An 11575-nucleotide genomic window follows, 5' to 3' on the forward strand; every position below is an offset into this window, starting at 1 on the left:
ATAATATATAATTTTGTTAGTTGTTATTTTCAACAAAAAAAAGTGAAATTTAATTTAAATTAATTAAGTGATACATTAATAAAGGTTCTACTAATTGATGCATTTAGATTTTTATATAAAGACAAAATAAATTAATAAATTTAGATTAATAAAATCCTTAAAATTCTCTAACAATATTTTTTGGTGTAGGAGATTCTTAATATAACACTATAAAGTTATTGAACCTTTAATAGAATCTTAAAGAAAATCTGATGTAAATTGTTACATTAATAGATTCTACTAATTGGTACATTAAGTTTTTTATATAAGGACAAAATAAATTAATAAATTTAGATTAATAAAATTCTTAAAATTCTCTAACAATATATTCAAATATTCATGTCATTTATAGTGTTTTTTTTGGAAAAAAAATATTATTCCAAATGATTGTGCTATTAAAATTGTTTTAACAATTTTAATGTTCAAACACCCAATTTTTAAAATTTTGACAGTAAATTTTTAAAAAGTTAAAAGATTCATTAGGATTAAATAATCGTATATTACATATTTAATATTAAAATGGAAATCTACAATTTTGTGAATTCTTAATAATAGTCACCTCTTCAAATCTTCTATAAAATCTTAACACCATTCAACAAATTGAAATAATTATTTCACTAACCATTAATAAAGCTTTCCCAACCTATATAAAATAAATTATTTCACTAATCATTAAAACTTACCCAACTTATAAATTCCTAATAATAGTCACCTCTTCTACTATCTCATATAGGATTTTCCATTTTATGATTCCATGACAGACTACTTGTATCACAGATTGCAACATTTGAGTATTCACATCATTTGGGGTAGAATAAGCTGCTGGAGGTATTTGAGATTTATCTTTTGTCTTTGTTCATTGGTTGAGTGAACTCTGAGTCAAGATAGTTATTGGTGCACCCTCCTTCCATCCCCATCCAATTGTTGAAGCATCTGAAAAAAAGAGCAACATAATTACTACCAGATCCTATCAAAGCAAACACTGCGAAGCAAACACGGGCGAAGGAACAAGTTATCAAATAATGAAAAATTGTTTTCCTCTGTCATGTACATGATAAACATACCATTAACTATCAAGAAGCACAACCAAATCATCATCGAATTCTTAGCAACAAGTTGACTGACAAAAATCGCTCGTGCAGAACACCACCATGAACACTCTAGTGAACACAAAAAGATAGAACCTATATTCTCAAGAATGAATTAATCCGTCAAGTTGTTCTCCATTGAAGCTTCGATATAATCCAATATATAATGAGAACATACCATTAACTATCAAGAAGCACAACCCAATCATCATCGAATTCTTAGCAACAAGTTGGCTGACAAAAATCACTGGTGCAGAACACCACCATGAACACTCTAGTGAACATAAAAAGATAGAACCTATATTCTCAAAAACGAATTAATCCGTCAAGTTGTTCTCCATTGAAGCTCAGATATAATCCAATATATAATGAGAATGTAATCTGTTGAAGTAAAATCGGTATATTAAGACTTGCAAGCTGTTACGTGGGTTGTATTGACAAGATCATTAATATATATGTGTATGTATTATGCTCATAAATAGTAATTAAATCATCAGCGTGAAAGATGGAAGGACACAATCTCTTCATGGAAGGAAACGTAGAGATTTTGTATTGATTGAATACGTTAAATGTACGTACACAAGTTATAGATTTTTTTTTTGCCAATATACTACCCTTAAACTGAATCTCAACAAAATATAGAAAATTCATTTAATTAATTTTGACCACAAGATCAAATCATATCCGATGGTTGATGTATGGTCTCTCGAGTCTCTCACAATGCCTCGGTCTCTTTTGAACCTCCCCCTATAAATATATATATATATATATATATATATATATATATATATATTAAGAAGAATATAATGTACTCAAATAAAAAGACAATAAGATTATAATAAATAATAACTTATAAAAGTAATCTGAATCGCTGCCAATAAACTAAAACTAAAGCTTTAAAACTTGTGATAACTATGAAAATTTGGGACATTTCAAAATTTTAAAACAAGCCAAAAAAGTATACCTAAAATATAGGTGCAAATTTAAATTTAGCGGATATAGCATATGAAAATTTGGGACCTTTCAAATTTAAAAGGCCCAAAAAGAGTGTGCTGAAATAATAGATGCAAACGTAAATCGAGTAGATACGCATACACACAAGTAAACAGCCAAATAGGATTTTTCTCCCCAACCATGAGCTCCAAAATTATTCATATCAGCCGTCTCTAAATTGTTCATTCTTACACACACAATATCGCTCATCTGCAAACCCTAATTGGAAAATTATGCCGCCCACGGCTCCACTTCTTCTGAGCCATCGAAATCAAACCCTACCATACATTTCCTTGTAAGATTGTTTTCTGAAATGAAAACATTAATTATTCGATTTGATACAATCGAAAGCTGGAATTCCATCGAACGTGCAGCCGTCAATTTATATGAGCAAGCAGCTTTACCCGGAGCAAACCCTAGGGGAATTCGGCCTCTTGTGAAAGCTCGACAGTTAGCTGATGAGATTTTTTCTTTGATTTGGAGATTGTCTAAACGGAATTCGGGGAACGAATCTTGGGACAGTGAAGCACGTTACCTGATTAGAAGAAACCTGACTCATTATTTCACTGATTTGCTGCCGAGTGATGATGACATGGCTCTATATAGGGCATTTGCAGGTATTTTCGTATTCCGGTGCACCAGCTGCTTTAACAATGTTATATATGTCTATATATCATATGATATTTTGTGAGGAGTTGATTATATATGTTGATTTTTTTGCTGACTCGAAATATCTCCCAACAATATATCCCTATATTTTTAGAGATTTGCAAGGCGTTGCGTGCAATGACATATTACCGCAACAATATTATCCCCCGGGGTATGTTAGCTCGGGGTAAAGCTGCTTACTCTTATAAATTAACAGCTGCACGTTCGACGATATTCCAGCTTTCGATTGTATGAAATCAAGAATATACTCAATCGTGTCGTTAACATCAGCTCGAATAACTAATGTTTTATTTCCCGAAAACAATCTTACAAGGAACGTCAGTAGGCTAGAGTTCGATTTCGACGACTCAGCAGAACACGCTGCTGATCGAGAGCACGGGAGACAGAGTTGATACCGTCAGTTCTCGTTCTAATGGAGGAAGAGGAACTCACACCATCATCGACGTATAAGCGTCTAATTTGCGTTTGCAGGAATCGATTAGAGACATTTTGTGTTCAATATCGAAGACAATATTATAGAGATGACTGACTGTATAAATTAAGAGCTGCCGGAGAGAAAAATCCTTCTCGGCTTTCATAAATCCTGCTCTTATAAGTTAATATTACTCTCGTCGTATTTTAATATATTTTTAGACATTAAATTCTAGTTACGTGTTTCAAATTAAAAAATAGCAAAACGGTTATCAGCTGTATATGTAGAATGAAGATACCATGTTAAATATGAGAAATAATCATGCTTCCGTGTGCGTTATCTCTAAATTTTGATTTTTTATATTTATCCAATTTTGTATTCTTTTACAATATTATATCGATAATTTTATTCACTACTTCATCTTCCTCCGCTATCTCTTATTTGTCTGTGGGTTCATATCTATGTCAGTTGCCTACATCGATTTTTTAAATTTGAAATGTTCAAATGTTTGGTAATTAACAATACCTCTCGGTTTTCAGAACTATCGAATTCTTCGGATTGTTTGTTGTTGAATAAATTTCAACCAATTTCCGAAACCTTGTCGAAAATTTTATATGACTCTTGTCGTATTTTAAGATAGTGCGGGATATAAATTCTTATTACGTGTTTCATATTTATGATAGTCAAACATTTATTAGGTATATCTGTAGGTGCAAATACTATTTTTTTAACATGAGATATAATTACAATAACGCACTACAAAGTTTAATATCACTACCAGTTTTTGAAATTTTTTTCAAAGTTTAATATCACTTTTGTCGTATTTTGAGATACTGATAGATATTAAATTCTAATTATTACGTGTTTTATGTTTCATATTTATGATGGCAAAACAGTTATCCGGTAGATCTGCAGAATGGAGATATTATATTTTAATATGTGAAATAATTACGATCGGTGTAGGGGTGGAAAAATCCAACACCTACACCGATCGTAATTATTTCACATATTAAAATATAATATCTCCATTCTGCAGATCTACCGGATAACTGTTTTGCCATCATAAATATGAAACATAAAACACGTAATAATTAGATTTTAATATCTAGCAGTATCTCAAAATACGACAAGAGTGATATTAAACTTTGGACAAAATTTCAAAAATTAGCAGTGATATTAAACTTTGTAGTGCGTAATTGTAATTACATCTCATGTTAAAAAATAGTATTTGCACCTACAGATTTATCTAATAACTGTTTGGCTATCATAAATATGAAACACGTAATAAAAATTTATATCCGGCACTATCTTAAAATACGACAAGAGTCATATTAAATTTTCGACAAGGTTTCGGAAATTGGTTGAAATTTATTCAACAACAAAAAATGCGAAGAATTCTATAGTTATGAAAACCGAGAAGTATTGTTAATTATCAAACTTTTGAACATTCCAAATTTAAAACAACCGATGCAGGCAACCGATATAGATTATGAACCCACATACAAATTAGAGATAGCGGAGGAAGATGAAGTAGTGAATAAAATTATCGATATAACATTGTGAAAAAATACAAAATTGGATAGATATGAAAAATCAAAATTTGGAGATAACGCACACAGAATCGTGATTATTTCTCATATTAAGAAAATGGTATCTTCATTCTACGGATACAGCTGATAACCGTTTTGCTATTTTTAATATGAAACACGTAACTAGAATTTAATGTCTAGAAATATTAAAATACGACGAGAGTAATATTAACTTATAAGAGCAGGATTTCTGAAAGCCGAGAAGGATTTTTCTCTCCGGCGACTCTTAATTTATACGGTCGGTCATCTCTAAAATTCTGTCTTCGATATTGAACACACCAAATGTCTCTAATCGATTCCTGCAAACACAAATTGGATGCTTATACCCGTGTCGATGATGGTGTGAGTTCCTCTTCCGCCGTTACAATGAGATCTGACGTTATCAACTCCGTCTCCGGTGCTCGATCAGCAGCGTGTTCGGCTGAGTCATCGAAATCGCACTCTAGCCTACAGTTCCTTGTAAGATTGTTTTCTGGAATGAACACATTAGTTATTCGAGCGGATGTTAACGATACGATTGGGTACGTTCTTGATTTGATACAATCGAAAGCTGGAATTCCATCGAACGTGCAGATGTTAATTTATAAGAGCAAGCAGATTTACCCGGAGCAAACCCTGGGGGAATGTTGTGTAGAAAATGATGCTGTGCTACAGTTGGTTGGAGTCATGCGGAGTACTCGTCTTGTCAAAGCTCAACAGTTAGTTGATGAGATTGTTTCATTGATTTGGAGATTGTGTAAAAGAAATTCGGGGAATGAAGCTTGGGATAGAGAAGCACGTCGCGTGATTAGAAGAAACTTATCTGATTATTTCGGAGATTTTCTGCCGAAGGATAATGATAATTATTTCGGTCATTATCTGCAGGTATTTTGTTGTTCTCATGTACCAGCTTCTTTAGCAATGTTATATATGTCTCCTCAAAATATGATATTTGGCAATGAGTTGATTCAAGAGTTGATTACGTTAATTTCTTTACTGCCTCGACATCTCTCCCTACAATGTATACCAATGTATTTAGAGATTTGCAAGGCGTTGCGTGGGATGCCATATTACCGCAACGATGCTATGTTTAACACGTGCCGAAGATGTCTTAGTGACATGGTCAAATGTACCGAGATGAAGACTGCACCGAATGGAGCTGGCTATGCTTATCTTGTTAATTTTATAAAAGACATGCAAACTTTTGTTGCAGAGGCTGCCGATGAGATAGTTCATTCTATGGATGCTGGTATAGAACCGGATACAAGGATGAGTCCCTCACATCCTTTATTGACTGAGGTTGTCTATCTCAAAAACTTTCTGATGCCTGTAGAAACATTTATTACAGAGGAGCTATTCTTTGAGTTTCGATACAGAAAGGTATCTCAGGATGGTCCTTATCAAGAATTTAGTATCATGGTTGAGACTTTCTTTAGGCTGCTGAACAAGATGGATTCATGTCTTGAAGAACTGGAGAAGTTATTGCCGACTAAGAGTGAAAATCTTGGGTGCTACCAGTATGTTGCAATCATAATGGAGCTGAATAATATGTCTAAGCACTTCCCAGACTTAGCAAAACAGTTTTGGACAACTTTGAGGAATAGGAAGCTTTCTTTCTGCTATTTAATTATTAAATATGCTAGCAAGGAGGATGATTATGAATGGATTTCGGTGCATAAAGAGGTGACAAATTTTGAGTGCAGAAGGCATTTGGCAATGATGTTACTTGCACGAGTTAGTGATGAGGATAACAACCTGATCCAAGAGATCATGCTTATTGACAGATCACGATTGTTGGAGGACTCTTTTGAATACATTGCACACTCTGAGGCTGAAACACTTCGAGCTAGTTTAGATTTGCAGTTTAAAGATGAGGAAGCTACTGGCCCTGGTGTTCAGAGGGAGTGGTTTGTCTTAGTTTGTCAAGCCATATTTGACCCTCGAAATGCCCTCTTTGTAGCTTGTCCAAATGATCGTAGAAGGTTTTTTCCGAATTCAGGTAATCAGCTTGGTGCTTTTGTCATTCTACTTTGCCCTATATATGATTCATAGAAGTTATATTTTGTTATGCTTCTGCGAGTATGAATCGTATGGGTGACTTTAATATATTTTGCCCTGGTGTTTGATATAGTGATTGCTTTCAACATTAGTATTTTAAAAATTTTATACCTCACCCCATATTCTCCCTTGAATTCCTCCCTGGTTATTCTCTGATAAATTCAATTTTTAAATTAATGACTCGTCCGAATTTGCAGTGTCTAGGGTGGATCCATTGCACCTAGAATACTTCAAGTTTGCTGGAAGAGTAATTGCATTGGCCTTAATTCGCAAAGTTCAGGTTGGCATTGTCTTTGATAGAGTATTTTTTCAACAACTGGCCGGAAAGAAAGTTTCTGTGGAAGACATACGGGATACAGATCCAGTCTTCTACAGTAGTTGCAAGCGAATTTTGGAAATGGATCCAGATGAAGTTGATCAAGATGCTCTAGCTTTAACTTTTATTGTCGAAGCAGACAACTTTGGATCCAAAAATATTGTGGAGCTCTTGCCTGATGGAAAAAATATTTCCGTGAATAGTAAAAATAGAGTAAACTATGTTGCTCGGCTTGTTCAATATCACTTTGTTGATTCTGTTAAGGATCAGGTAGCTCAGTTTACTCAAGGGTTTGACGATATCATGAATTCGGACAGGCTCCGTGAATCATTTTTCCAATGCTTAGAACTTGAAGATTTTGATTGGATGCTGTATGGCAGTGAAAGACCTCTATGTGTTGAGGATTGGAAGTCTCACACTGATTACAATGGCTATGAGGAAACTGATCCTCAGATATCTTGGTTCTGGGAGGTATGAGTCAGTAATACCTACTCTTATTATATATTCTATGACGTGATCCTAATTAATACTCCTTCTGTTTGGATATAACAGTAGTTTTACTTTTTTTTACGTAGTTCTAAAAGTTTGACAGTACACTTAGAAATATTATTTTTAAAAATTTCTTTTGTAATAAAAATATGACTCACATATTTTTGTTCACGAAAAGAAAATTTTAAAATAACATTTCTAAGTGCGCGGTCAAAACTTTAAAAATACGTGAAAAATAAGTCAAACGACTATTATATTCTAACAGAGGGAGTATTATGCAAGTTCTAATGAGTTATCTACTTATCCTTTCAACTAGCTGTGTACAATGCACTAGGTATGATATTACATTATTAAGAATCACCCATCTTAAATCACAGACTGTGGCGAGTATGTCAGCAGGGCAGAGAAAAGCTCTACTATTCTTTGGACGTCGCTGAAGAATCTACCTGTAGAAGGTTTTGGTGGCTTAACTTCCAGGCTATACATTTACAAGGTGAACGAGACGTGCAATCGCCTTCCAACTTCTCAGACGTGCTTCTATCGGTTGTGCTTTCCTCCTTACCAATCGTTGGAAGTCATGCAAGATCGTCTCAGCCTCGTTACCCAGGAGCATGTTGCCTGCAGCTTTGGGACTGCTTGAGATAAACATTACTCCATATGTCAGGGATGTAAATTCTCTTGGTGGCACATACAAAAATTAATACAAGCATTACATAATATACATTCTTGTCTGGTTTTTTTCAAGTTATTTTTAAACAGCAGTACTTCATATGTTAAATATAAATGACGGTCTTGCAAATTGAGAGATTGAGCAGACTAAGAGAGCAATTGGTTTTTGTCAAGGGTATTGCAAATTGATTTTGTCGAGAGCAAACTGGTGTAAGCAAATATGGTGATTTTTGACTAAAATCAGCCATAAACCCGATGGAACAAATATACAATAACTATTTTTTAGATTTTTAAATAATTTATAAAACATTCTATTACACTGGATAATTGTCTGGCGATGCTAGAAACTATAGATCTATAGCGTCCTTATTTCGTGAACCACTGCAGAAAATGTACAGTCTTGGTGTCCCGTAAATCGACACAGAAAACTCCTTTTAAGCGGTGGCTATTGTTGACCGACGTAAAACACAGTGTCGGTTATTTGAAGAACCGTCGCTATAAATCAAAAAAATTCATTATATGTGTGGATACTTAAACCGATGCTAGAAAAAGAGTTGCGCGACGATTTTTAATAAATACAACACAAAAAGTACGTTGCAAAAAGTATTTTCTGTAATAGTGAAGTTGGGGGTGCATATGTTTTTTTTTTATTAAGTCTTGCTATACATTTTTTTTTAAAATTAAAGTCGCGGGGGGGGTGAGAATTACAATTACCTCTATTCCTAAATTCAAAGATGACATATATTCAAATTATTCTTCTAGATCGGACTATCCTAATTTAGATTTTATTAAGAACTATTATGTTATATTTGATCCAAATTAATCATGACTCACGTTTTAGGTGCTGAATATAACTCTAACATCTCTCAGATGCGGGACTCTGAATCTGGTGTTACGAACACAAAATTATTTAAAACCTTTATTTTTTGAAAAAATGTAAAAATAAATATTTCAAAACTTTGTATCGTTTAAGAGTTTTAATAGAAAATCAATTTAAACCTCTGAAAATAGGATTGCATACAGGTTATTAGAAATCATACTAGTAATTATTATGACAACATAATCTATATTACCAAATAAACTTCGATAAAAGAAGAGTAGCTCATAACTAAATTAATCAATTAGTTTTACACTAAATCGAACTTAAACAACTCTAACCATAACTACTCTCATGATAAAATGACCAAAATCTCACATTTTGATAGATGAAGTGTCCAAAATATATATTATTAAGATTAGTGCCCTATTTACCCAACTAGAAACGCATAGTCCACATGCGCGTATCCACCATAAGTTGACCTGGTAGAACCCGCAATTTAGCTAGCATATTCATAGTTAAACTTACGACGTACAGTCCGTCGTAAGTTGGACATTTTAGGACGGAAAGTTCCGTCATATGTTTATTGTGGACCCATAATTTCGTATTTTTGGTTCCGTTCTTGTGACGAAAAATTCCGTCGGTAGTTTTCTCACGACTGAGCCTATTGTGAATATCTGCCATAAATTATAGAGAAATGTGGAACTTTCGACATATATATCTGTCGTAAGTTTGGATTTTTATTCTAAAGCCCATGCAATTTTTTATATTTCTGCCATTTTTTACCATTCAAGTATGGTCAAAAACCTGTCCATACATGCATTCACTATTCAATATATACCTAACAAACATTTTAACTATTATACAATCCAAGCAAATATTCAACCCACACTATCATAATTTTCATTAACAAAACATCCCAAACACATAATCATACACAAACAAAAGACTAAAACATCCATAAACATCCCCACAAATTCAATTACATTCACACAACTTAATCTCAACCTTTAATAACCGGATCTCCCCCAGAGACAACAACATAAGGATGACTCATGTCATCACATAATACTCTCATTACCACTTCCGTCAACGCTTAAAGTTATATATATCCATCACATAATCAAATCATCAAAATATTGAACACATTACACTTTAAAATTTCAAAGATTTTGGGAAGGTTATATTTTATAACATTTTCAACAAATAGCAGTTTCGTTTATAATCTACCACTTGTATATGGTTTGAATAAGGGAATAATATGACATGTGCAAAATTTGCAATACAAATATATGTCTGAAAAATTAGGAAATGCTACCTTCTTAAAAAATGATGTTATTAAAAAATTTTAATTTCTATAATGTTCTTTGGTATGAGTAGTGGTATTAGATTGAATTTAACTAGAAATTGCATTTTGGTTAAATATAATTGAGACATTATCATGTGTTCCAATTATTATTGAATTGATATTTTTATTTAGAAAAATTGGGTGAGCTGGTTAATTTAAATATTACTATAATTAATAATATAATGTTTTTTCATATTATTAATTTCTTTTTGTATCAAAAAGATGTATATAATCGGATAAATAAAAATGAAATAAGTAAAATCGATACCAAAATTCTCTTCGTATCAAAATATAGTATTTAAGTTTGTCATGATAGTATCATCCTCTTCTTCGTCTTTAATGCAGTACTCTTGTGGAGGATAGGGTTTGAATTAAATTTAAGAATAATATGGAATTGACTAATAATTTAATTGGACTTTTTGTTTATTTGAATTTAAAAAAAATTTAAGAATTTTATGAGTTGTTTTTTATATTAAATTGTTTGAGTTCTAAATTTAAAACGAACAATTTTGTTGGCGATGTAAATATATATTGGTGGAACAATCACTATAATATAAAATCATCGGCAATATGTAAGTTGTTTCGTAGTTGAATAATAATAATAATAATAATTAAATTAAAATAGTAATTGATGATAACAATTTTGTTAATTTAATATTTGTTAATTATGATGTTTCACTCAAAGGAGGTTTTGTTTATTAATAAAGATCATAGATTTGTCCAACAACTATTGAAATAACTGACAAGATCTCTAACTAATTTTAGTTACACATAACACTTGCTTATTAGACTTCCAAATCAATTACAAACAAAAAAATTTGAATTTGACTAAAAATTAAAGACTCTACAAGTGGGATTGAAAAATATATTTTTCATCTCTTTAGAAATAATAAACAACATAATGATTATACAAAAATAAAATATATCATTCCAAAACAAATTCATAATATAACATGTAATTAAGAAAAAAAAATTAGAAAAAATCAATTTTAAAATAGGATAAAAATTTAATTTATAAGAAAATTGTATCTAATTTAAAAACTATAATGTAAAAATGTATATTAAAGCTCTATATATATCAAACTAACAATACTGTATCAATATATATA

At 32.0% G+C, this 11575-nt stretch overlaps 1 pseudogene; it reads left to right on the plus strand.

Annotated features, from left to right (window-relative positions):
• The first annotated feature begins 5072 nt into the window (after positions 1-5072).
• On the plus strand, positions 5073-8333 carry LOC135149461 (E3 ubiquitin-protein ligase UPL5-like; annotated as a pseudogene).
• The last annotated feature ends 3242 nt before the right edge of the window (positions 8334-11575 follow it).

Source organism: Daucus carota, chromosome 9 (assembly GCF_001625215.2).
Source record: "Daucus carota subsp. sativus chromosome 9, DH1 v3.0, whole genome shotgun sequence".
Classification (NCBI taxonomy): Eukaryota; Viridiplantae; Streptophyta; class Magnoliopsida; order Apiales; family Apiaceae; genus Daucus; species Daucus carota.